Source organism: Pelophylax lessonae (assembly GCF_965119305.1).
Source record: "Pelophylax lessonae genome assembly, chromosome: 1".
In the NCBI taxonomy this organism is placed as follows: Eukaryota; Metazoa; Chordata; class Amphibia; order Anura; family Ranidae; genus Pelophylax; species Pelophylax lessonae.
The window spans coordinates 485,647,848-485,672,258 of record NC_138768.1 but is presented as its reverse complement, the minus strand read 5'-3'; positions in this window follow the sequence as shown (position 1 = coordinate 485,672,258).

Below are 24,411 nucleotides of genomic sequence, written 5' to 3'. Positions count from 1 at the left end.
ATCCTGTTGAACCTGTAACATATCCTGGTGAACCTGTACCATTGTTGCTACAGATTCCTGTATGAGCCCGAGCAGACGTACTGCCTCAGTAGATTGCTGAGTACGCCTCCTTAACTCATTTTGGACCTGATACTCATCAAGCAGCCTCTCGGCTACATCCAGCATAGATGGACGAAGTTGGGTAGGTGACAATCCCTCTGCATCTAAGGCTACCTGAAAGCAGAAGAAATAGACCAAATCATTATCAAACATCATGACTAAATATTTCAGATTAGTTTGACAACTTAACACCCCAAGCAGAACGTTGAAAAGTTTGATGTGCTTCTAATGAGTACTTGTTCATTGTAAGATTATCCAAGCTAGCAACACTTCTGATAATGGGTACATATTATATTGGTGTGACTAATATGACAAAGGCAAAAAAGATTCAACATGAAGGTGTTCCCAATTAACCCTGGTGTGGTAGGTTGTTTATGCTTTTGGTAAATCTGTTACTACACCAATGACTTTATACATCTACGTATGTTGTCTAAAATCTTGCCATCAATCGGCTACAGGACAACCCAACCAAACGATACCCATGAATTTGGACCTGGAAAATCAAAGACGGGCCGGACTTTAAAGATCCTGGATGTTTTTGGAACATTAGTGGCACACCAAATTATAACATAATTCCCTGATGTTCAAGATAGAACTCTTGTTGTGCTGGTGCATCGTCAGAATGTCATAGCACTAATTTAACACACACAATGTAAGCCACATCTAGTCCAAAATCAATGCTACCATTGAAATGTTACATGTGCACCTTGTTCCCTTATATCACATACCACAGCACTGGATGCAGAATCGTCGCCAGCTCCTGATCCAACTCCAGCTGCAACGTCAAGAGGGGCCTGATGTTCTTTTAAAAACAAAAAAAAAAAAACATGTTTAGTACATAACCTTAGTCAGTAATGATTATGGCCAGATTGCCCTCCTAGCTTCATGAATGAAGCATTGAGGCCAAACATTCAAAAGTGCTTTCCTGGGCTCATAGGACACTTGCTAAACCCTCCCAAAGGTTAAGAAGGCTTGGTCTGCCTACTAATGACGGCACCCATTAATGCTGTCAACTGTGTTTTGCAGGGTAAACATCTAAAAGGCAACACTCTTTCCTAAGAAAAAACATGTGTGTTAATGGGGTTAATAAGATTCAAAAAAACATTATTTGACTAGACATACCAACACCTTCCTCCAGGCCTAGCTGCACTGGGTGTGTTCCCTGCTGCGGATCTTCTGTAAAGGACATAGCAATATGAGCTATCTTGGCAAAAAAAAAACATCTACATTGTTTGGCACAGTATGATATTGGACCTACCAGGAGGAGGGTCAGCACTGATGTCAACACCTGTGAGTCCGTCTGGTTCGCCAAGCTGCATGGGCTGTGGAGGGGCTGAGATCCGTGCTACAGATGAACAAATTGCAGGTTGGGGAAAACAAAAAAAGGACAATTGGAAGGGCAAGTATCACATTCTCTTAATGTCACACATAGGATAGTAGTTAATCTTTTCCAAACAACTCACACAATTGACATCCAAGATAATATCCTACCTCGGTGCAAAGCATCCGAATCTAAGTCCTCTCTGGGAAAGATGGTATCGGGTCCTATGATGTTCAAGAAAGGTAATTGATAATCCCAGAGAGAACTTCGTGCACGTTCATCCAGCCGACCTTGACGGTCATAAAGACCCTCCGCAGCCCATGCAATTAGCTTCTTCCGAACGGACCCACAGATGTCGTTGACCTTCTTCCGCACACTGTCACGGTGGCGAGGTGCTTCACCCAGTGCATTTACAGCATCCCGGATTTCATCCCACAATCTGTTCTTCTCTGTTACTGAGTAAGACGCGGCCCTGGTCCCATGTATCGCCTGATATCTGGCCATATAGGCGTGGACCAGGGCACAGCACTGATTGTGGGTGAAACGGGGAAGCCGGGGTAATGTGGACAAGCTGACTCTGGTGGACGGACCCGCTCCAGGACTACTGTCAGAAGAGCCAGCTTGTCCACTTGGTGTGTTAACACCTCCCCCGGCTTCCTCCTCCGGGATGGGGATGGTGGACTCCCTCATGGATACAGCTGGAGCCTCCCTCACACCAGAGCCAGACGATCTGCCCACCCTGCCCCCCCTGCCCCCCCTGCCCCCCCTGGCCCCCCTGGCCCTTCTCATCCTTCCAGTGGGTGGGGCCATGGGAGCACGAGGTGGGCAGAGAATCTGGCTGTCCAGCAGCAGCAAAGAGCCCCAAACTCCTAAATCTGAAATGACAAAAGAGAAAACAGAAAAAACAGGATTTGCAGATTGCTCTTCATATACAGTATAATTAGTGAACAGTTACAGAACACACTTACCTAATGGCACAAACAGACTTGGTCGTGGTGGTAGTAGTGGGCAAAGAGCAGAAGAGGCTGCAAAGAAAAGGAAAAAAAAAAACACATAAGAAAACGCATATGGGTACAAATCACACGAGGCCCTCCAAACACTTACCTAATGGCACAAACACGGTGGTGGTGGTGGTGGTGGCAAAAAAAGCAGAAGAGGTTGCAAAGAAATGTACAAAAAAAACACATAAGAAAACGCATAGGGGTACAAATCACACGAGGCCCTCCAAACACTTACCTAATGGCACAAACACAGTGGTGGTGGTGGTGGTGGTGGTGGTGGCAAAGAGCAGAAGAGGCTGCAAAGAAATGTAAAAAAAAAACACATAAGAAAACGCATAGGGGTACAAATCACACGAGGCCCTCCAAACACTTACCTAATGGCACAAACACAGTGGTGGTGGTGGTGGTGGTGGTGGTGGTGGTGGCAAAGAGCAGAAGAGGCTGCAAAGAAAAGGAAAAAAAAAAACACATAAGAAAACGCATATGGGTACAAATCACACGAGGCCCTCCAAACACTTACCTAATGGCACAAACACGGTGGTGGTGGTGGTGGCAAAAAAAGCAGAAGAGGTTGCAAAGAAATGTACAAAAAAAACACATAAGAAAACGCATAGGGGTACAAATCACACGAGGCCCTCCAAACACTTACCTAATGGCACAAACACAGTGGTGGTGGTGGTGGTGGTGGTGGTGGCAAAGAGCAGAAGAGGCTGCAAAGAAATGTAAAAAAAAAACACATAAGAAAACGCATAGGGGTACAAATCACACGAGGCCCTCCAAACACTTACCTAATGGCACAAACACAGTGGTGGTGGTGGTGGTGGTGGTGGTGGCAAAGAGCAGAAGAGGCTGCAAAGAAATGTAAAAAAAAAACACATAAGAAAACGCATAGGGGTACAAATCACACGAGGCCCTCCAAACACTTACCTAATGGCACAAACACAGTGGTGGTGGTGGCAAAGAGCAGAAGAGGCTGCAAAGAAATGTACAAAAAAAACACATAAGAAAACGCATAGGGGTACAAATCACACGAGGCCCTCCAAACACTTACCTAATGGCACAAACACGGTGGTGGTGGTGGTGTAATCCTTTATAGGCAAAAGGAGGCTGCAAACATTAAACATACATGAGAAATCGCATGACCTACATACGTGCACATAATAAATTACAGTTATCAGGAAAGCAAAAATGGTGTCTTTGGAAGCTGGGAAGGTAAGGGGGCAGGTTTAGATGCCAAATCTAGACTGCACACCTTTAACAAACATGAGAAAACACATGTCCAAACCACATGCACATGGGGCCAACTGCCAATGATTAAAAGACACTTGAGGGGTTCCCAAGCTATTGTGGGTTGGAGGGGATTCACCATAGACAACTTAAGCACACCCAAGATAAGTACAAATTGTCTCCTTCCTTTTTTTTGGGAGAGAGAGATACAATTGTCTTACCTCCAGATAATGTAGGTTGTGGGTCACAGGGTCTTGCTAGCACATAAGAAACATCGATCTATAACATCCAGCAGCCATATTGGCCATGTGCTCCTTTTATAGCTGGCTCACAGGTGTGATAATTAGCGGCCGTTTCTATATATATCTGCGCATTCGCGAATTTGCGCGTTCAAAATGGAGGACGATATCCCAGACGCATTAGATGGTGCAATGCTGGCATTTATTGGTGCCTTGTTTGAGGAGGCCCTGGCACAGGAGGCAGCAGAAGGTGGGGAAGCTGCAGCAGCAGCAGCAGCAGCACCTCCAGCAGCAGCACCTCCAGTCCGTGTGCCCTTACCTCGCCAGCCACGCATTTTTGCTCCAAGGATCTATTTGGACAAGCTGCGGGATTCTGATGTCAGGAGGAAGTTCCGGCTCGAGCGAGGAACTATTCTACACCTCTACCAGCTCATAGCAGAGAAAATTGACCCGGACACACAGCGCGGCCATGCGGTGCCCGGCATGGCCAGATTGCTGGCCACTTTGTATATTTTAGGGCGTGGCAGCTTCCAAGCCACTTCGGGAAGTATCATGGGCATTAGCCAGCCCACAGTTTCAAGGGTGTTCATGTTGGTCATTAATGCCATAGTGGATATAGTGCCCAATTTTATCCACTGGCCACAGAATGAAAATGAGTGGAATGAAGTCAAGTTGGGTTTCTACCGGCGGGCACACATGCCGCAAATCCTAGGGGCAATCGATGGCACCCACATAGCCATTAGGCCCCCAAGGAGCCACGAAAGTGAATACCGGAACCGCAAGCAGTACCACTCTGTGAACGTCCAATTAGTGTGTGACGCCAAACAGCGCATCATGAGTGTCAACACTGGTCACCCAGGGTCGTGCCATGATTCCAGTATGTTAAGAACAAGTACTCTGTACGAGGTGTTTGAAAGTGGACAAATGCCCGAAGGGTGGCTTATTGGTAAAGTATTTTGTCTTAACAACATAAACTGTAAGATTACATAGACATAGGAATAAGCTACATCGGTGTACACCCTGATTTAAGCAAAGCCTACCTAAAATGGATGTGTTAGGAGTTGTCAGGCTGTTCACACACAACCAGATCAGCAGCTTAGCAGCTCACAAAAGAAAGATTTGCAAAGTTGTCTTTGAGTCCAATGAAGGTGGTTAACCAATGTGTAAATGGTGTCCTCTAGCCACCCAAAGAAAACCTACAAATGATTCCAATGGTATTGCCATATCCCCAAAGTACTTTGCATAAGTGAGTCAATATTGGTTTCCTCACTCTAGTTGCAGATATATTCCAGAAGTAAGACCTAGGCTAATGTAATAGGAACAAAATAGGGGCCAAGTTGGAACTTGCAAGAGAAACCCACCACTTTGTGTGTCCTTTTTCCCATTTGTATTAGTGATTTAGGCAGTTAGACAGAGTTGAGATGTTTCATATGATTTTTTGCAAACAGACGAGCAGGTTGTTTAGTAAAATGCCTAATTGTCTCCCATTTTGAGGAGTCATCTAAAGTCACATGATAGGAAGAACTAATGTATATTTTTCTTATTTTTCAGGGGATGCTGGTTACCCGCAGCTGACGTGGCTGATGGCTCCAATCAGGTACCCCCAGGGCCCAGCAGAGAGGAATTACAACAGGGCCTTGCGGAGAAGCCGGAGTATCATTGAGTTGACCATAGGTCTTCTCAAGTCCCGGTTTCTCTGCTTGGCCCGGCCTGGGGGTGAACTCCTGTACTCTCCTACAAAGGCTTCCAAGATCATCCTGGCGTGCTGCGTGTTGCACAACATGTGCGTTGCCCGGGATGATTCTTGGGAGCTGACGGAGGAGAGGGAGCCAGAGGTCCGTCAGCCGGCGGCCCCCAGGCGGCGGAGCACCGCTGCCGGTATGGCCACCCGGAATACCCTGGTTGCTAGCCACTTTACATGTAAGTACTGTAACCGGTCAAGATAGGGCATGTGTATTAATTAGCTAGTTAGCAGAGGTGCCACTCACAGGGAGACAGAGGGTGATTATCATCTGCCAATGACACTTGCCATTGTAGATAAAGTGTAGTCAACATTGGTAAAATTGTGTTACTTGAGCAAAAACATGCACCTCTAACCATAAACATGTTGGTATTGTGAATAGTGTAAAGGGCTGAGAAGAGCTGGCAGGTGTTTATTTGTGTCTATGCCACCTGTGTAGTTATTGATAACATGAACGGCTGCTTGGTATCTTATGGTGTTGTAATTTTCCAGAACATCAACATCTTGGAATCATGGCACGTACCATGGGAAGCCTGTGGTGATGGGCTGTCTGGCGTCACAGGTGTGTATTCAAATGTTTACATTAATGATTTCTGGTTTGTGTAAGTTGGCATAAAATGTGTTATTTCACTCGTGATGTCGAAATTAAATGAAGTTCAGAATGAAGCAAACAGGCATTAAGATGTGATTTTCATAATGAAATGTCTTATCCTTTGTTTTATTTTTCCAGGAGTGGTACTGCTTGCGGGTGTAGGTGGTAGAAACCCACCTTGATGGACTCCACTCATTTTCTTTTGTGGTCAGTGGATATTTGGTAAGGCACATGGCCAATGACCAACATGAACACCCTGGAACTTCGAAAGTGGCTTGGAAGCTGCCCAGCAACCTTGCCATGCCTGTCCCCTATGAGCTGGTAGAGGTGCAGAATGGATTCTGAACTCTGCCGGAAGTTGTGGAAGACATCAGAATCCCGTAGCCATGGAGCAAAGATCGTGGTCTGGCGCTGTAAAGGCACACGGACTGGAGAGTGACAATATTCTTTTGCTGCATCCCTCCTTCTGCTGTCATTCTCAAATAAATAAATACATTAGAATTGAACATGTGTTTTTTTGTTTTGTGTGGGTGCCTACAGACAAAAGGGCCATCCACACTGTAAGATTTAGAGAAGACTTTATCCTTCCGATTGACATTTTCTATGTAGTGCAAGGGCCTGCCTGATTGCATCCAAATTGAAAGTGTTGAGGTTTGAGCTTCTATTATATGGTTTGGTTAAGTCTACAGGAAAAAGTCTAGACAAATTGTTAGTGTATGGCCCATTAAGCTGCCAAGGCCGGAGTTTTGCACTTTGCATGCTGCTTGTACTGGTGATGTGAGGGGTTGTAATGTAGAGTAGGGATGTGACAGTGTTGTGTTGAGGTGTGAGGCAAATGTAGTGTTGGACTATGAGGGCCTGTGTTGTTGAAATATGGAGAGAGTCCAATATCAGACACCTATGTTTATTGGTCAAGAAATTGTAAGAACCATGGTAAATATGTAAAGAATTGCATCTCGATAAAACTAGGACCACACTCATAAAATCAAAATTGTGTTGTTTCCATTGATGTGCTTGAAATTTGGGTAGGACACCCCCCTCCCCCCCCAAATTCAAGATAGTTTAAAAAAACTGTTTAAAAAAATGAGAGTGAAAAGAGATCCCAAGTGTAGTGATGTGATTTGAACCCATGACGTTGTGAACTGCAGTGAAGTTGCAAAGCACTTAGCTATTGTGCAGAATAAAGCTGTATGGTGGAAAAAAAGGAGTGTGTTAAGGCTAAAAAGCACATATAGCTAAAGAACTAAACATTGTATGGAATGTGGGAAGAAGACCATGGTAAAATTGTGAGGTTTCATCTTGCCCTGAAGTAGGGTAGGGGTTTGGTCACTTGTCTTTGGTACTTTCCTTCATAAGATCGATTCGACACACAGACAAGATCAAAAAAACACTTAAAATGGTGTAAGCTTGCAAGCGCTTCTGAGTGTAACATTATTTAGCAATATATATGATGTAATCCGTTACATTTTAGCAATATAAACAAAAAAAGAAAATAAAAAAAGTAGGTGGAGATGGTAAGCCTCGAACCTACAGCAGAGGGAGATGAATTACAGACATGTGATGTGTGCACTAATCCACTAGCCCACATCGCTATGTGAAACTGCTATAAGCACGAAGACATAAGTTTGCGAATTGGCGAAGCCGCGATCGTAAGTGAATCCCGCTGACGGCGGAATTCATTATTGCTGTTTTACTCGCCAATTCGCCGCAGCGCCAGTTAATTGATTTGAACGCGGCGAAACTGAAACACGTCATAGAGGTTTGAAGCTGCAGTTTCTTTAAATCCGGCCCCCCAAGACAAAAATACATTAATTTTGACTATTTTTTTCAGACCTTTGCTGACCAAATGCATTTATTTTACTAAAAAATACTTTTTTAGACACTTGGAGACCAAAATAGAGTCATTTTAACAAAAAAATTTTCAGGCCATTGGAGCCCAAAAATCTAAAATCTTGTCTAAAACCGGCTTTTCAAGGCACTAAAAGACAAAAATACAGTCAATTTGACTAATTTTTTTTCAGATCTTTGGTGACCAAATGCAGTTATTTTGACTAAAAAGGCTTTTTAGACACTTGGAGACCAAAATAGAGTCATTTTGACCAAAACATTTTTTTCAGGCAATTGGAGCCCAAATGGCCAGTTATAGACAAATCTGGTCTAAAACCGGCTTTTTAAGACACTAAAAGACAAAAATACATTAATTTTGACTATTTTTTTCAGACCTTTGCTGACCAAATGCATTTATTTATACTAAAAAATACTTTTTTAGACACTTGGAGACCAAAATAGAGTCATTTTAACAAAAAAAATTTTCAGGCCATTGGAGCCCAAAAATCTAAAATCTTGTCTAAAACCGGCTTTTCAAGGCACTAAAAGACAAAAATACAGTCAATTTGACTAATTTTTTTTCAGATCTTTGGTGACCAAATGCAGTTATTTTGACTAAAAAAGGCTTTTTAGACACTTGGAGACCAAAATAGAGTCATTTTGACCAAACATTTTTTTCAGGCCATTGAAACTCAAATGGCCGGTTTTAGACAAATCGTGTCTAAAACCGGCTATTTAACCACTTAACCCCGGAAGATTTGACCCCTGACCAGGGCCTATTTTGCGATTCGGCACTGCGTTGACTTTAACGGACAATTGCGCGGTCGTGCGACGCTGTACCTAAACAAATTTGACTTCCTTTTTTTCCCACAAACAGAGCTTTCTTTTGGTGGTATTTGATCACCTGTGCGATTTTTTGATCATGCACTATAAACAAAAAAAGAGCGTCAATTTTGCAAAAATAGCAATATTTTTCACATTTTTTTATATGAAATTCCCCCAAAAAATGTGAAAATCAAATTTTTTTTAACATTTTCGGCCAATTTGTTTTATGCTACATATGTTTGGTAAAAAAAAAGCGTATTTTGATTGGTTTGCGCAAAAGTTATCGCGTTTACTAACAAAGGGAAAGATTTTTGTCGTTTTTGTAGTTTTTTTTTCAACGCATAATGGCGGCGATCTGCGATTTTTTTTGCGGTACTGCAAAATTGCGGCAGACAGATCGCACCCTTGACTGACATTTTTGACACTTTTGGGGTTACCAGTGACATTTCTACAGTAATCAGTGCTATACATATGCACTGTTACTGTAAAATTACACTGGCAGTGAAGGGGGTTAACTTTTTTTGAGAGGGAGGGGCTGTGTGTGTCCCTCGGGGCGTGATTCTAACTGTGATTGGCTGTGGCTTGAGCTGTAGGAACAGTGATCAACGGTCCTACATAGTAGAACCGTATGATCACTGTTTCTACACAGGGGAGAATGACAGGCGGCTTGTTTACATCAGTCGCCTGACATTCTCCCTCTGCAGTGACGATCGCCGAGTGACCGGCAAACATCGGGTCCGCCGGTCACACGTGCGGGGGATCCGTGACCACGCGGGAGCGCGCCTCCGGGGGCGCGCGCTCGCTCCCTAGACCCTCACAAGCTAGCAACGTAGATCAACATCACTTTGCCTGTGAGGGGCTTACTGCCGACGTAAATAGTCGTGCGGCAGTCGGCAAGTGGTTAAGGCTCTAAAAGACAAAAATAAAGACACTTTGACTAATTTTTTTCTTAGACCTTTGGTGACGAAATGCAGTTATTTTGACTAAAAAAGGCTTTTTAGACACTTGGAGACCAAAATTGAGTCATTTTGACCAAAATAAAATTTTTCATGCCATTGGAGCCCAAATGGCCTTTTTTAGACAACTCTTGTCTAAAACCGGCTTTTTAAGGCTCTAAAAGACAAAAAATACAGTCATTTTGACTAAATTTTTTTCAGACCTTTGGTGACCAAATGCCGTTATTTTGACTAACAAAAGGTTTTTAGACACTTGGAGACCAAAATAGAGTATTTTTGACCAAAACATTTTTTTCAGGCCATTTTAGCCAAATGTCTAAAATCGTGCCTAAAACCGGCTTTTTAAGGCTCTCAAAGAAAAAAATATAGTCATTTGGACTTAATTTTTTTCAGACCTTTGGTGACCAAATGCAGTTATTTTGACTTAAAAAGGCGTTTTAGACACTTGGAGACCGAAATAGAGTCATTTTAACTAAAAAATAATTTTCAGGCCATTGGAGCCCAAATGGCCGGTATTAGACAAATCTTGTCTTAAACCGGCTTTTTAAGGCTCTAAAAGACAAAAATACAGTCATTTTGATTAAATTGTTTTTCAGACCTTTGGTGACCAAATGCCGTTATTTTGACTAACAAAAGGTTTTTAGACACTTGGAGACCAAAATAGAGTAATTTTGACCAAAACATTTTTTTCAGGCCATTGGAGCCCAAATTGCCGGTTTTAAACAAATCTTGTCTAAAACCGGCTTTTTAAGGCTGTAAAAGACAAAAAATACAGTAATTTTGACTAATTTTTTTTTAGACCTTTGGTGACCAAATGCCGTTATTTTGACTAACAAAAGGTTTTTAGACACTTGGAGACCAAAATAGAGTATTTTTGACCAAAACATTTTTTTCAGGCCATTGGAGCCAAATGTCTAAAATCTTGTCTAAAACCGGCTTTTTAAGGCTCTAAAAGACAAAAATATAGTCATTTTGACGAAATTTTTTTTTCTGACCTTTGGTGACCAAATGCAGTTATTTTGACTAAAAAACGATTTTTAGACACTTGGAGACCAAAACAGAGTAATTTTGACCGAAAATTTATTTTCAGGCCATTGGAGCCCAAATGGCCGGTTTTAGACAAATCTTGTCTAAAACCGGCTTTTTAAGGCTCTAAAACACAAAAATACAGTCATTTTGACTAAAGTATTTTTCAGACCTTTGGTGACCAAATTCAGTTATTTTGACAAAAAAAGGCTTTTTAGACACTTGGAGACCAAAATAGAGTCATTTTGACCAAAAAATTTTTTCAGGCCATTGGAGCCCAAATGGCCGGTTTTAGACAAATCTGGTCTAAAACCGGCTTTTTAAGACACTAAAAGACAAAAATACATTAATTTTGACTATTTTTTTCAGATCTTTGGTGACCAAATGCATTTATTGTGACTAAAAAAGGCTTTTTAGACACTTGGAGACCAAAATAGAGTCATTTTGACCGATTTTTTTTCAGGCAATTGGAGCCCAAATGGCCAGTTATAGACAAATCTTGTCTAAAACCGGCTTTTTAAGGCTCTAAAAGACAAAAATGCAGTCATTTTGACTAATTTTTTTATCAGACCTTTGGTGACCAAATGCAGTTATTTTGACTAAAAAAAGGCTTTTTAGACACTTGGAGACCAAAATAGAGTCATTTTGACCAAAAAAATCTTGCAGTCCATTTAAGCCCAAATGTCTAAAATCGTGCCTAAAACCGGCTTTTTAAGGCTCTCAAAGAAAAAAATATAGTCATTTGGACTTAATTTTTTTTCAGACCTTTGGTGACCAAATGCAGTTATTTTGACTTAAAAGGCGTTTTAGACACTTGGAGACCAAAATAGAGTCATTTTAACTAAAAAATAATTTTCAAGCCATTGGAGCCCAAATGGCCGGTTTTAGACAAATCTTGTCTTAAACCGGCTTTTTAAGGCTCTAAAAGACAAAAATATAGTCATTTTGACTAAATTTTTTTTCAGACCTTTGGTGACCAAATGCCGTTATTTTGACTAACAAAAGGTTTTTAGACACTTGGAGACCAAAATAGAGTCATTTTGACCAAAACATTTTTTCAGGCCATTGGAGCCCAAATGGCCGGTTTTAAACAAATCTTGTCTAAAACCGTCTTTTTAAGGCTGTAAAAGACAAAAAATACAGTAATTTTGACTAAATTTTTTTCAGACCTTTGGTGACCAAATGCCGTTATTTTGACTAACAAAAGGTTTTTAGACACTTGGAGACCAAAATAGAGTATTTTTGACCAAAACATTTTTTTCAGGCCATTGGAGCCAAATGTCTAAAACCTTGTCTAAAACCGGCTTTTTAAGGCTCTAAAAGACAAAAATACAGTCATTTTGACTAAAGTATTTTTCAGACCTTTGGTGACCAAATGCAGTTATTTTGACTAGAAAAGGCTTTTTAGACACTTGGAGACCAAAATAGAGTCATTTTGACCAAAAAGTTTTTTTCAGGCCATTGGAGCCCAAATGGCCGGTTTTAGACAAATCTGGTCTAAAACCGGCTTTTTAAGACACTAAAAGACAAAAATACATTAATTTTGACTATTTTTTTCAGATCTTTGGTGACCAAATGCATTTATTGTGACTAAAAAAGGCTTTTTAGACACTTGGAGACCAAAATAGAGTCATTTTGACCGATTTTTTTTCAGGCAATTGGAGCCCAAATGGCCAGTTATAGACAAATCTTGTCTAAAACCGGCTTTTTAAGGCTCTAAAAGACAAAAATGCAGTCATTTTGACTAATTTTTTTATCAGACCTTTGGTGACCAAATGCAGTTATTTTGACTAAAAAAAGGCTTTTTAGACACTTGGAGACCAAAATAGAGTCATTTTGACCAAAAAAATCTTTCAGTCCATTTAAGCCCAAATGTCTAAAATCGTGCCTAAAACCGGCTTTTTAAGGCTCTCAAAGAAAAAAATATAGTCATTTGGACTTAATTTTTTTTCAGACCTTTGGTGACCAAATGCAGTTATTTTGACTTAAAAAGGCTTTTTAGACACTTGGAGACCAAAATAGAGTCATTTTAACTAAAAAATAATTTTCAAGCCATTGGAGCCCAAATGGCCGGTTTTAGACAAATCTTGTCTTAAACCGGCTTTTTAAGGCTCTAAAAGACAAAAATATAGTCATTTTGACTAAATTTTTTTTCAGACCTTTGGTGACCAAATGCCGTTATTTTGACTAACAAAAGGTTTTTAGACACTTGGAGACCAAAATAGAGTCATTTTGACCAAAACATTTTTTCAGGCCATTGGAGCCCAAATGGCCGGTTTTAAACAAATCTTGTCTAAAACCGTCTTTTTAAGGCTGTAAAAGACAAAAAATACAGTAATTTTGACTACATTTTTTTCAGACCTTTGGTGACCAAATGCCGTTATTTTGACTAACAAAAGGTTTTTAGACACTTGGAGACCAAAATAGAGTATTTTTGACCAAAACATTTTTTTCAGGCCATTGGAGCCAAATGTCTAAAACCTTGTCTAAAACCGGCTTTTTAAGGCTCTAAAAGACAAAAATACAGTCATTTTGACTAAAGTATTTTTCAGACCTTTGGTGACCAAATGCAGTTATTTTAACTAGAAAAGGCTTTTTAGACACTTGGAGACCAAAATAGAGTCATTTTGACCAAAAAGTTTTTTTCAGGCCATTGGAGCCCAAATGGCCGGTTTTAGACAAATCTGGTCTAAAACCGGCTTTTTAAGACACTAAAAGACAAAAATACATTAATTTTGACTAATTTTTTCAGACCTTTGCTGACCAAATGCATTTATTTATACTAAAAAAGACTTTTTTAGACACTTGGAGACCAAAATAGAGTCATTTTAACAAAAAAAAATTTCAGGCCATTGGAGCCCAAAAATCTAAAATCTTGTCTAAAACCGGCTTTTCAAGGCACTAAAAGACAAAAATACAGTCAATTTGACTAAATTTTTTTTCAGATCTTTGGTGACCAAATGCAGTTATTTTGACTAAAAAGGCTTTTTAGACACTTGGAGACCAAAATAGAGTCATTTTGACCAAAACATTTTTTTCAGGCCATTGGAGCCAAATGTCTAAAATCTTGACTAAAACCGGCTTTTTAAGGCTCTAAAAGACAAAAATACAGTCATCTTGACAAATTTTTTTATCAGACCTTTGGTGACCAAATGCAGTTATTTTGACTAAAAAAGGCTTTTTAGACACTTGGAGACCAAAAAGACCATTTTGACCAAACATTTTTTTCAGGCCATTGAAACTCAAATGGCCGGTTTTAGACAAATCGTGTCTAAAACCGGCTATTTAACCACTTAACCCCCGGAAGATTTGACCCCTGACCAGGGCCTATTTTGCGATTCGGCACTGCGTTGACTTTAACGGACAATTGCGCGGTCGTGCGACGCTGTACCTAAACAAATTTGACTTCCTTTTTTTTCCCACAAACAGAGATTTCTTTTGGTGGTATTTGATCACCTGTGCGATTTTTTGATCATGCGCTATAAACAAAAAAAGAGCGTCAATTTTGCAAAAATAGCAATATTTTTCACATTTTTTTATATGAAATTCCCTCAAAAAATGTGAAAATCAAAATTTTTTTAACATTTTCGGCCAATTTGTTTTATGCTACATATGTTTGGTTAAAAAAAAGCGTATTTTGATTGGTTTGCGCAAAAGTTATCGCGTTTACTAACAAAGGGAAAGATTTTTGTCGTTTTTGTAGTTTTTTTTTCAACGCGTAATGGCGGCGATCTGCGATTTTTTTGCGGTACTGCAAAATTGCGGCAGACAGATCGGACCCTTGACTGACATTTTTGACACTTTTGGTGTTACCAGTGACATTTCTACAGTAATCAGTGCTATACATATGCACTGTTACTGTAAAAATACACTGGCAGTGAAGGGGGTTAACTTTTTTTGAGAGGGAGGGGCTGTGTGTGTCCCTTGGGGCGTGATTCTAACTGTGATTGGCTGTGGCTTGAGCTGTAGGAACAGTGATCAACGGTCCTACATAGTAGAACCGTATGATCACTGTTTCTACACAGGGGAGAATGACAGGCGGCTTGTTTACATGAGTCGCCTGACTTTCTCCCTCTGCAGTGACGATCGCCGAGTGACCGGCAAACATCGGGTCCGCTGGTCACACGTGCGGGGGATCCGTGACCACGCGGGAGCGCGCCTCCGGGGGCGCGCGCTCTCTCCCTAGACCCTCACAAGCTAGCAACGTAGATCAACATCACTTTGCCTGTGAGGGGCTTACTGCCGACGTAAATAGTCGTGCGGCAGTCGGCAAGTGGTTAAGGCTCTAAAAGACAAAAATAAAGACACTTTGACTAATTTTTTTCTTAGACCTTTGGTGACGAAATGCAGTTATTTTGACTAAAAAAGGCTTTTTAGACACTTGGAGACCAAAATTGAGTCATTTTGACCAAAATAAAATTTTTCATGCCATTGGAGCCCAAATGGCCGGTTTTAGACAACTCTTGTCTCAAACCGGCTTTTTAAGGCTCTAAAAGACAAAAAATACAGTCATTTTGACTAAATTTTTTTCAGACCTTTGATGACCAAATGCCGTTATTTTGACTAACAAAAGGTTTTTAGACACTTGGAGACCAAAATAGAGTATTTTTGACCAAAACATTTTTTTCAGGCCATTTTAGCCCAATGTCTAAAATCGTGCCTAAAACCGGCTTTTTAAGGCTCTAAAAGAAAAAAATATAGTCATTTGGACTTAATTTTTTCAGACCTTTGGTGACCAAATGCAGTTATTTTGACTTAAAAAGGCGTTTTAGACACTTGGAGACCGAAATAGAATCATTTTAACTAAAAAATAATTTTCAGGCCATTGGAGCCCAAATGGCCGGTTTTAGACAAATCTTGTCTTAAACCGGCTTTTTAAGGCTCTAAAAGACAAAAATATAGTCATTTTGACTAAAAGGAGGGGGGATTTTTCCTTTGAACACATGTATTAAAGTAGGTTCTGCCACCGTCCCTATATGTACATTATAATGGGGGTTGCTGGTGCCTCAGAAATTTTTTTTCTGACCTTTGGTGACCAAATGCAGTTATTTTGACTAAAAAACGATTTTTAGACACTTGGAGACCAAAACAGAGTAATTTTGATCGAAAATTTATTTTCAGGCCATTGGAGCCCAAATGGCCGGTTTTAGACAAATCTTGTCTAAAACCAGCTTTTTAAGGCTCTAAAAGACAAAAATACAGTCATTTTGACTAAAGTATTTTTCAGACCTTTGGTGACCAAATTCAGTTATTTTTACAAAAAAAGGCTTTTTAGACACTTGGAGACCAAAATAGAGTAATTTTGACCAAAAATTTTTTTCAGGCCGTTGGAGCCCAAATGGCCGGTTTTAGACAAATCTGGTCTAAAACCGGCTTTTTAAGACACTAAAAGACAAAAATACATTAATTTTGACTAGTTAAATTAATTTTGCCTGACTTTCTCCCTCTGCAGTGACGATCGCCGAGTGACCGGCAAACATCGGGTCCGCTGGTCACACGTGCGGGGGATCCGTGACCACGCGGGAGCGCGCCTCCGGGGGCGCGCGCTCTCTCCCTAGACCTTCATAAGCTAGCAACGTAGATCAACATCACTTTGCCTGTGAGGGGCTTACTGCCGACGTAAATAGTCGTGCGGCAGTCGGCAAGTGGTTAAGGCTCTAAAAGACAAAAATAAAGACACTTTGACTAGTTTTTTCAGATCTTTGGTGACCAAATGCATTTATTGTGACTAAAAAAGGCTTTTTAGACACTTGGAGACCAAAATAGAGTCATTTTAACTAAAAAATAATTTTCAAGCCATTGGAGCCCAAATGGCCGGTTTTAGACAAATCTTGTCTTAAACCGGCTTTTTAAGGCTCTAAAAGACAAAAATATAGTCATTTTGACTAAAAGGAGGGGGGATTTTTCCTTTGAACACATGTATTAAAGTAGGTTCTGCCACCGTCCCTATATGTACATTATAATGGGGGTTGCTGGTGCCTCAGACCAGATAAAGTGGGACTTTATGGGCAAGTGAAGGGTATATCAAGCAAAATGCATTGTATCATTCAAATAATAGAATAAAGTAAAATATAATGGTATTTAATCTGTAGATACCGGTAGTAAATGTTATACAACGAGCATTAAGTGACAGTGGTGCTTGGGACAGAGCCCAAGTGTGAAGAAAAGAAAGATGATTCCGTGGAATCAGTGACAATGGTGTTATCAAGTGACTTAAAACATTGGATTCTTCTGTTTTCCCTTGGATGTTGAAATGGGAAATAAACTCAGAAAAAAATCCTAAATTGCTGACGCGTTTCAGCTCTCTAGTGGGCCTTTCTCAAAGCGTTCAGTCACTCAGTCTGTGATCTATAAGAGTAATATAAGGTATAATGTGTAAGGATAATTTTAGCAAATCCTTAAAGAAATCATACGTCGTTTGGAGTTTGAAATAATATATAGTTACATACATGGGTGCATCCATTCCTTCCGCGCATCAGCCCCTGTATCTGTCCACATTCACAACGGGAATCATGTGTTGCAAGGCCTAGGATTATAATTATGTTGTTTCTTATAGTGTATCTCAGGTGGATCAGGTGAGTATATATGTATTTTCTTATGTATATATATATGTATATATATTCACTTACATCTGAATGCACTGGTGGGAGGGTGTTGTCTCCAGGATCCTGGGGGTTAGTTTCCCTCTTTATTTTATGTTTACCAGGCTTGGATCTAGGGTATAATGGACAATTGTATCGATAGCATACATAAAGTGTCCGGTAAATAACCCAAAATATCCCACAAATATATATGTGGCAGTATCTCATGAATACTTGTAAGTGCTTAAAGAGACTTCCCGATGGTGGTGTGGTACATCAGAGTAATATAAAATGAAAGTGACTATAGATGCTTCGGTGCCAAGTTTATTAGAAAGCATAGTAAAGGCTTCACAGTCCGTTGCACTTACAATTATGTTGTCCTTCTGGCTTGCGCAGTGTAAGAGGTCCGTCCTCTCCTCTCCGTTGGAGAGAAGTGAGGATTGCCTCACATTCCCCGGCCTTATGAAGCGCCTCGCGCATGCGCCTTGCGCATTGCACGTAGGTTGTCTCCATGGCGGCGTGACGTAGGCACCAACGTCTGCGCCTGCGCTAGCTGGATGCGTGCGCAGGCCGCAACCCCGTTGCTGGGGACGCCGCTCTGGCCGCCGACACGGAAGGAGGAGCCATCTTATCCCCGAAGGGATTGGTGGGTCCTGGTATTCCCCTACAAAGTAGGGGTTACCGTGCCGGGTGTGATAGTGTGGTATACCTAGATCGACCCGCGGAATTATGGAACACACCCCAGTATGCTCTAAATCATATACAATTCATTACAGTGGTATAATAATAAATACAGATCTGAAACATGACACTAAATTGTAAAGTTCTATATATAATAGAAAATGAGAATATAGTGTTATAATTAACAGCAGTGTTGCATATAGCTCCACCATGGGTAGCCGTGGATCAAGGAGGGACAGCCCTGATTGCTGGACAATACCAGGGATCGTCACAGGGCCATGTCAACATAGGATCGGGTTCCTATGTATTATTTAAGGGAACAGTATTTGTTCATTGTGCTATTATGGCACTAGAGAAGATTGAAGGTAAAGGGTGGGGGGGGAAAAAAAAAAAAAAAAGGGGAGAGTTTTTTTGGGTGAGAAAAAAAATCTAGTGTATATTGAATCATGTTAGGAGATGTATATGGCAATCCCAATAATGCGGACGTTTAGAATGGATGGAATGGTATTTAATCTGTCTTGCCAGAAGCAAAGCCTTCCAGAAACGGACGAAAGCTTTCATTTTCATTCAGACCAGGGTATTTTGTGGCATGGAGGCGTCTAATCCACCTCATTTCCATCTGAAGTAGTCTCTTGTTCCAATCCCCCCCACGATGTGGTATGTGGATTCTTTCAAGTGCCATAAAAGTCACTTGAGGCATTCTATTTTTGTGTTCATGGGCAACATGCCTCCCTAGGGGTACATAAAAATTGCATAATTCCATGCTGTTGATGTGTTGATTTACTCGTTTGCCAAATTCTTGTTTGGTCTTACCTACATAGTAGGAACCACATTGACAACGCATGAGGTAGACGACTCCTCTTGTCCTGCAATTTGTAAAGTGTCGGGGTTTAAAGAGCTCCCCATTGGGGAGTATGGTGTTGACGCATTTTTGTATCACACTGCATTGTCCACAGTTTCCGCATGGGAATGTACCCATGTGTTTACAGGGGTCTTTCCTTGTTTCCCTGTACTCACTATGCGTGAGTGCTTGCTTCATTGATCCTGCTTTACGGAATGTTATTTGTGGTTTTTCTGGTATAAACTGTTTTACCATCGGGTCCTCTTTTAAGATTAACCAATGTTTGGAAATAATTTTCCATATTTTTTGGTGGTCGTTGGTGAACCTCATAATTATGCGGGTTTTGTTATCCTGTTCTTTAAGTTTTATGGTGTTTTTATTTTTGAACAGAATGTTGTGTCTTTCTTACTTCTTCACTCTGTTAAACGTTTTTCTCAGTGTCGTCTTGGTGTAACCCCTTTTTAATAACCTTGCGGTAAGGATGTTGGCCTCTCTTTGGAAATCTTGATCAAGAGTACAGTTTCTTTTAAGCCTAAGAAACTGGCTGTAAGGAATAGCATTTTTCAGTGGGGTCGGGTGGAAACTTGACGCGTGCAGTATGGAGTTGCCTGCTGTTTCCTTTCTATATAAAGTTGTCTTTAGGAGTCCATCTTCACCTTTGATAATCCAGGTGTCCAAAAATGAAATTTTTTCTTTATCATAATTAAGAGTAAAAAACATGTTATATTCGTTGTTGTTCATCGCTTGCAGGCAATCTAGAATCATACTTTCTGGTCCTGTCCATATAATGAATATATCATCTATGAACCTTTGCCATAAGATGATATTATTGGCAAAGGCTCTGTTTTCTTCTTTAGCTAGGAAATCCTGTTCCCAGGCCCCTAGATATGTATTGGCATAGGAGGGGGCACAGCTTGTGCCCATTGCTACCCCACATATCTGCAAATAGTAGCTACCATTAAAAACGAAAAAATTGTTATTTAAAATATAATCCAACATCATGACTATAAAGTCATTGAACTTTGTATCATGTCCGCTATGTTCTTCCAAGGTTTTTTTAATCACTTCCATTCCCTTTTGGTTTGGGATGTTATTATACAAAGCTTCTACATCAATCGTGATGAGAAACGCTTCATTGGGTATGGTGATGCCGTCAATGATCTGGAGAAGATGTACCGTGTCTCTTGTGTACGAGGGTAGTTTAGTTACATGGGGCCTCAGGTAGGCATCAATAACTTTACTGGTGTTTTCGGTGAGATTGCCCTTGCCCGATATTATGGGTCTACCTGGTGGGTTGGTCTTATTCTTGTGAATTTTGGGCAATGCATAGAACGTCGGGGTTCTTGCATGTTTCGTCCTCATGAATTGCCACAATGTCTTTGAAATCATCCCTTGATTGAATGCTCCATCAATTTTCTTGTAAAAATCTTCTTTGTATGACTCCACCATGATGGGTAGTATCTTCTTATAACATCGTTTGTTGTTCAGAATCTTTTGGCACATCTCTTTGTAATCCTCGTTGTCCATAATCACAATATTCCCCCCCTTATCGGAGGGTTTGATTGTGATTGATTCATTGCTTTCTAGTTCTTTTAGTGCCGCTTTTTGTTCTATGGTAAGATTTTGCTTGGTGTTGTCTCCTTTAAGTTTTTCCAGCTCTCTAGTGGTTTCCCTCACAAAGAGGGCTATTGATGGATTTTCGTTTAGAGATGGAAAGATATGTGATTTTTTCTTAAAAGTTGAGCATTGTGCTCCTGATGTTTCTTCTACTTCGTCGTTTCCGTTTTCACTGGTTGTGTCCTCATCTGTCCAATCATCTATGGCCCCTTCTTCCAGCAACAGATTCAGGTCTCTGATAGCTCTGAATTCGGCTGCGGTTAAATTAGTAGGTGGTGCTTCATTGGTTGTTTTCTTACCGAATTTAACTTTCAGTAATAAATTCCTAGCAAACAGATTCACATCCTTTATTGTTTCAAAGCAGTCTGTGCCCCTGTTGGGGCAAAAGGAAAGGCCCAATGAGAGCACTTCCTTTTGATGTTTGGTTAATATATGTGTAGAGAGATTTATAATGGTCAGGCCCTCTGGGTCCATGACCTCTTCTTGTGTTACTTGGTCGATTTTTTCGTTTTCGTCTTTGTGCCTAAAAAAGGCCTCTGTGATTTTTGGCTCCCATCCTTTAACTGTTGTGACCTGGTAAAGATTTGATGATGTTTTATTGGTGCTATGGCACCTTCATCAGGTTGTGTGTTAGATTCAATTAAGGTTGGTTCCTCTGTGTCTTGTGAGGACGCGTCATAATTTTCGTCTATTTCTTTTTGCTGATGTGTCCAGGGTTTATCCCTGTGTCTATACTGATGTTGTTCGGTTCCCGATGTATTGGCTGACGAGTCCAAGGAGTATTGTGGACCCGTGTTCCTCGATGTTCGATATGTGGCTCTTCTTGTCTGTCTGTTGTTTATCCACTTGTATGCACAATTTTGTGAAAACGCATTTTTGTCTCTCCAATATTTCCTTTCTTTTTTCTTTAGTATGTCTTTACTGAAGTTTTCAATGTGCTCTTTAAGTTTCTTTTCCTGCTCACTGTATAGTGTTGCGTTTTTAAGGGGGGTTAATTTCTCATAGATCTGTTTTATTTCTTGATCTAGGGTTTCCATTTGTCTAGTATATTCGTTTTGCAGAAGAATCATGAGTTTTTTAGAGCATTCATTTAGGACTTCTTCCCATTCTTTTTTCATCATAGTAGTAATGTTGTCCATGGTCGGGAATAACTGGATTCTAAGACCGACAGGGTTGATGTTCTCATTCACATATCTTTCAAACGATTTTATGTGCCAAAATAAGGCTGACTTCCGTTCTAAGTATCTCTTTAAAGTACCAAATAATGCAAGAACATCCGATTCTTGCTGTTCATTTCCCTGGAAGCTCTTCTGGATGTCCAGCATCAGGTTGTTCCAACTGTCTCCAATCAGGTACCCCATGGATGGGTCCTCCGTTTCGGAGGTACTCATTATCTCTCACTTTTATTGCGTGGAGATGGATGGCTCTGGTTAGGTTGGGTTTACCTCTTTCCTCTGGGATTAGTGGTCCAACAGAGGGGGTAATCTACCCCAAATCCAGGGCCTATTCAGCTCTAAGGGAGTAGGGTCCTGCTGATCAACCCTAGTATACGAATATTATTCAATATTGTGTATATGATGTGAAACAAAAGAAAAAGGAGGCTATGGATGTGTTATCCATCCGAAAAATCTAAAAGGAGGGGGGATTTTTCCTTTGAACACATGTATTAAAGTAGGTTCTGCCACCGTCCCTATATGTACATTATAATGGGGGTTGCTGGTGCCTCAGACCAGATAAAGTGGGACTTTATGGGCAAGTGAAGGGTATATCAAGCAAAATGCATTGTATCATTCAAATAATAGAATAAAGTAAAATATAATGGTATTTAATCTGTAGATACCGGTAGTAAATGTTATACAACGAGCATTAAGTGACAGTGGTGCTTGGGACAGAGCCCAAGTGTGAAGAAAAGAAAGATGATTCCGTGGAATCAGTGACAATGGTGTTATCAAGTGACTTAAAACATTGGATTCTTCTGTTTTCCCTTGGATGTTGAAATGGGAAATAAACTCAGAAAAAAATCCTAAATTGCTGACGCGTTTCGGCTCTCTAGTGGGCCTTTCTCAAAGCGTTCAGTCACTCAGTCTGTGATCTATAAGAGTAATATAAGGTATAATGTGTAAGGATAATTTTAGCAAATCCTTAAAGAAATCATACGTCGTTTGGAGTTTGAAATAATATATAGTTACATACATGGGTGCATCCATTCCTTCCGCGCATCAGCCCCTGTATCCGTCCACATTCACAACGGGAATCATGTGTTGCAAGGCCTAGGATTATAATTATGTTGTTTCTTATAGTGTATCTCAGGTGGATCAGGTGAGTATATATGTATTTTCTTATGTATATATATATATGTATATATATTCACTTACATCTGAATGCACTGGTGGGAGGGTGTTGTCTCCAGGATCCTGGGGGTTAGTTTCCCTCTTTATTTTATGTTTACCAGGCTTGGATCTAGGGTATAATGGACAATTGTATCGATAGCATACATAAAGTGTCCGGTAAATAACCCAAAATATCCCACAAATATATATGTGGCAGTATCTCATGAATACTTGTAAGTGCTTAAAGAGACTTCCCGATGGTGGTGTGGTACATCAGAGTAATATAAAATGAAAGTGACTATAGATGCTTCGGTGCCAAGTTTATTAGAAAGCATAGTAAAGGCTTCACAGTCCGTTGCACTTACAATTATGTTGTCCTTCTGGCTTGCGCAGTGTAAGAGGTCCGTCCTCTCCTCTCCGTTGGAGAGAAGTGAGGATTGCCTCACATTCCCCGGCCTTATGAAGCGCCTCGCGCATGCGCCTTGCGCATTGCACGTAGGTTGTCTCCATGGCGGCGTGACGTAGGTACCAACGTCTGCGCCTGCGCTAGCTGGATGCGTGCGCAGGCCGCAACCCCGTTGCTGGGGATGCCGCTCTGGCCGCCGACACGGAAGGAGGAGCCATCTTATCCCCGAAGGGATTGGTGGGTCCTGGTATTCCCCTACAAAGTAGGGGTTACCGTGCCGGGTGTGATAGTGCGGTATACCTAGATCGACCCGCGGAATTATGGAACACACCCCAGTATGCTCTAAATCATATACAATTCATTACAGTGGTATAATAATAAATACAGATCTGAAACATGACACTAAATTGTAAAGTTCTATATATAATAGAAAATGAGAATATAGTGTTATAATTAACAGCAGTGTTGCATATAGCTCCACCATGGGTAGCCGTGGATCAAGGAGGGACAGCCCTGATTGCTGGACAATACCAGGGATCGTCACAGGGCCATGTCAACATAGGATCGGGTTCCTATGTATTATTTAAGGGAACAGTATTTGTTCATTGTGCTATTATGGCACTAGAGAAGATTGAAGGTAAAGGGTGGGGGGGAAAAAAAAAAAAAAAAAAAGGGGAGAGTTTTTTTGGGTGAGAAAAAAAATCTAGTGTATATTGAATCATGTTAGGAGATGTATATGGCAATCCCAATAATGCGGACGTTTAGAATGGATGGAATGGTATTTAATCTGTCTTGCCAGAAGCAAAGCCTTCCAGAAACGGACGAAAGCTTTCATTTTCATTCAGACCAGGGTATTTTGTGGCATGGAGGCGTCTAATCCACCTCATTTCCATCTGAAGTAGTCTCTTGTTCCAATCCCCCCCACGATGTGGTATGTGGATTCTTTCAAGTGCCATAAAAGTCACTTGAGGCATTCTATTTTTGTGTTCATGGGCAACATGCCTCCCTAGGGGTACATAAAAATTGCATAATTCCATGCTGTTGATGTGTTGATTTACTCGTTTGCCAAATTCTTGTTTGGTCTTACCTACATAGTAGGAA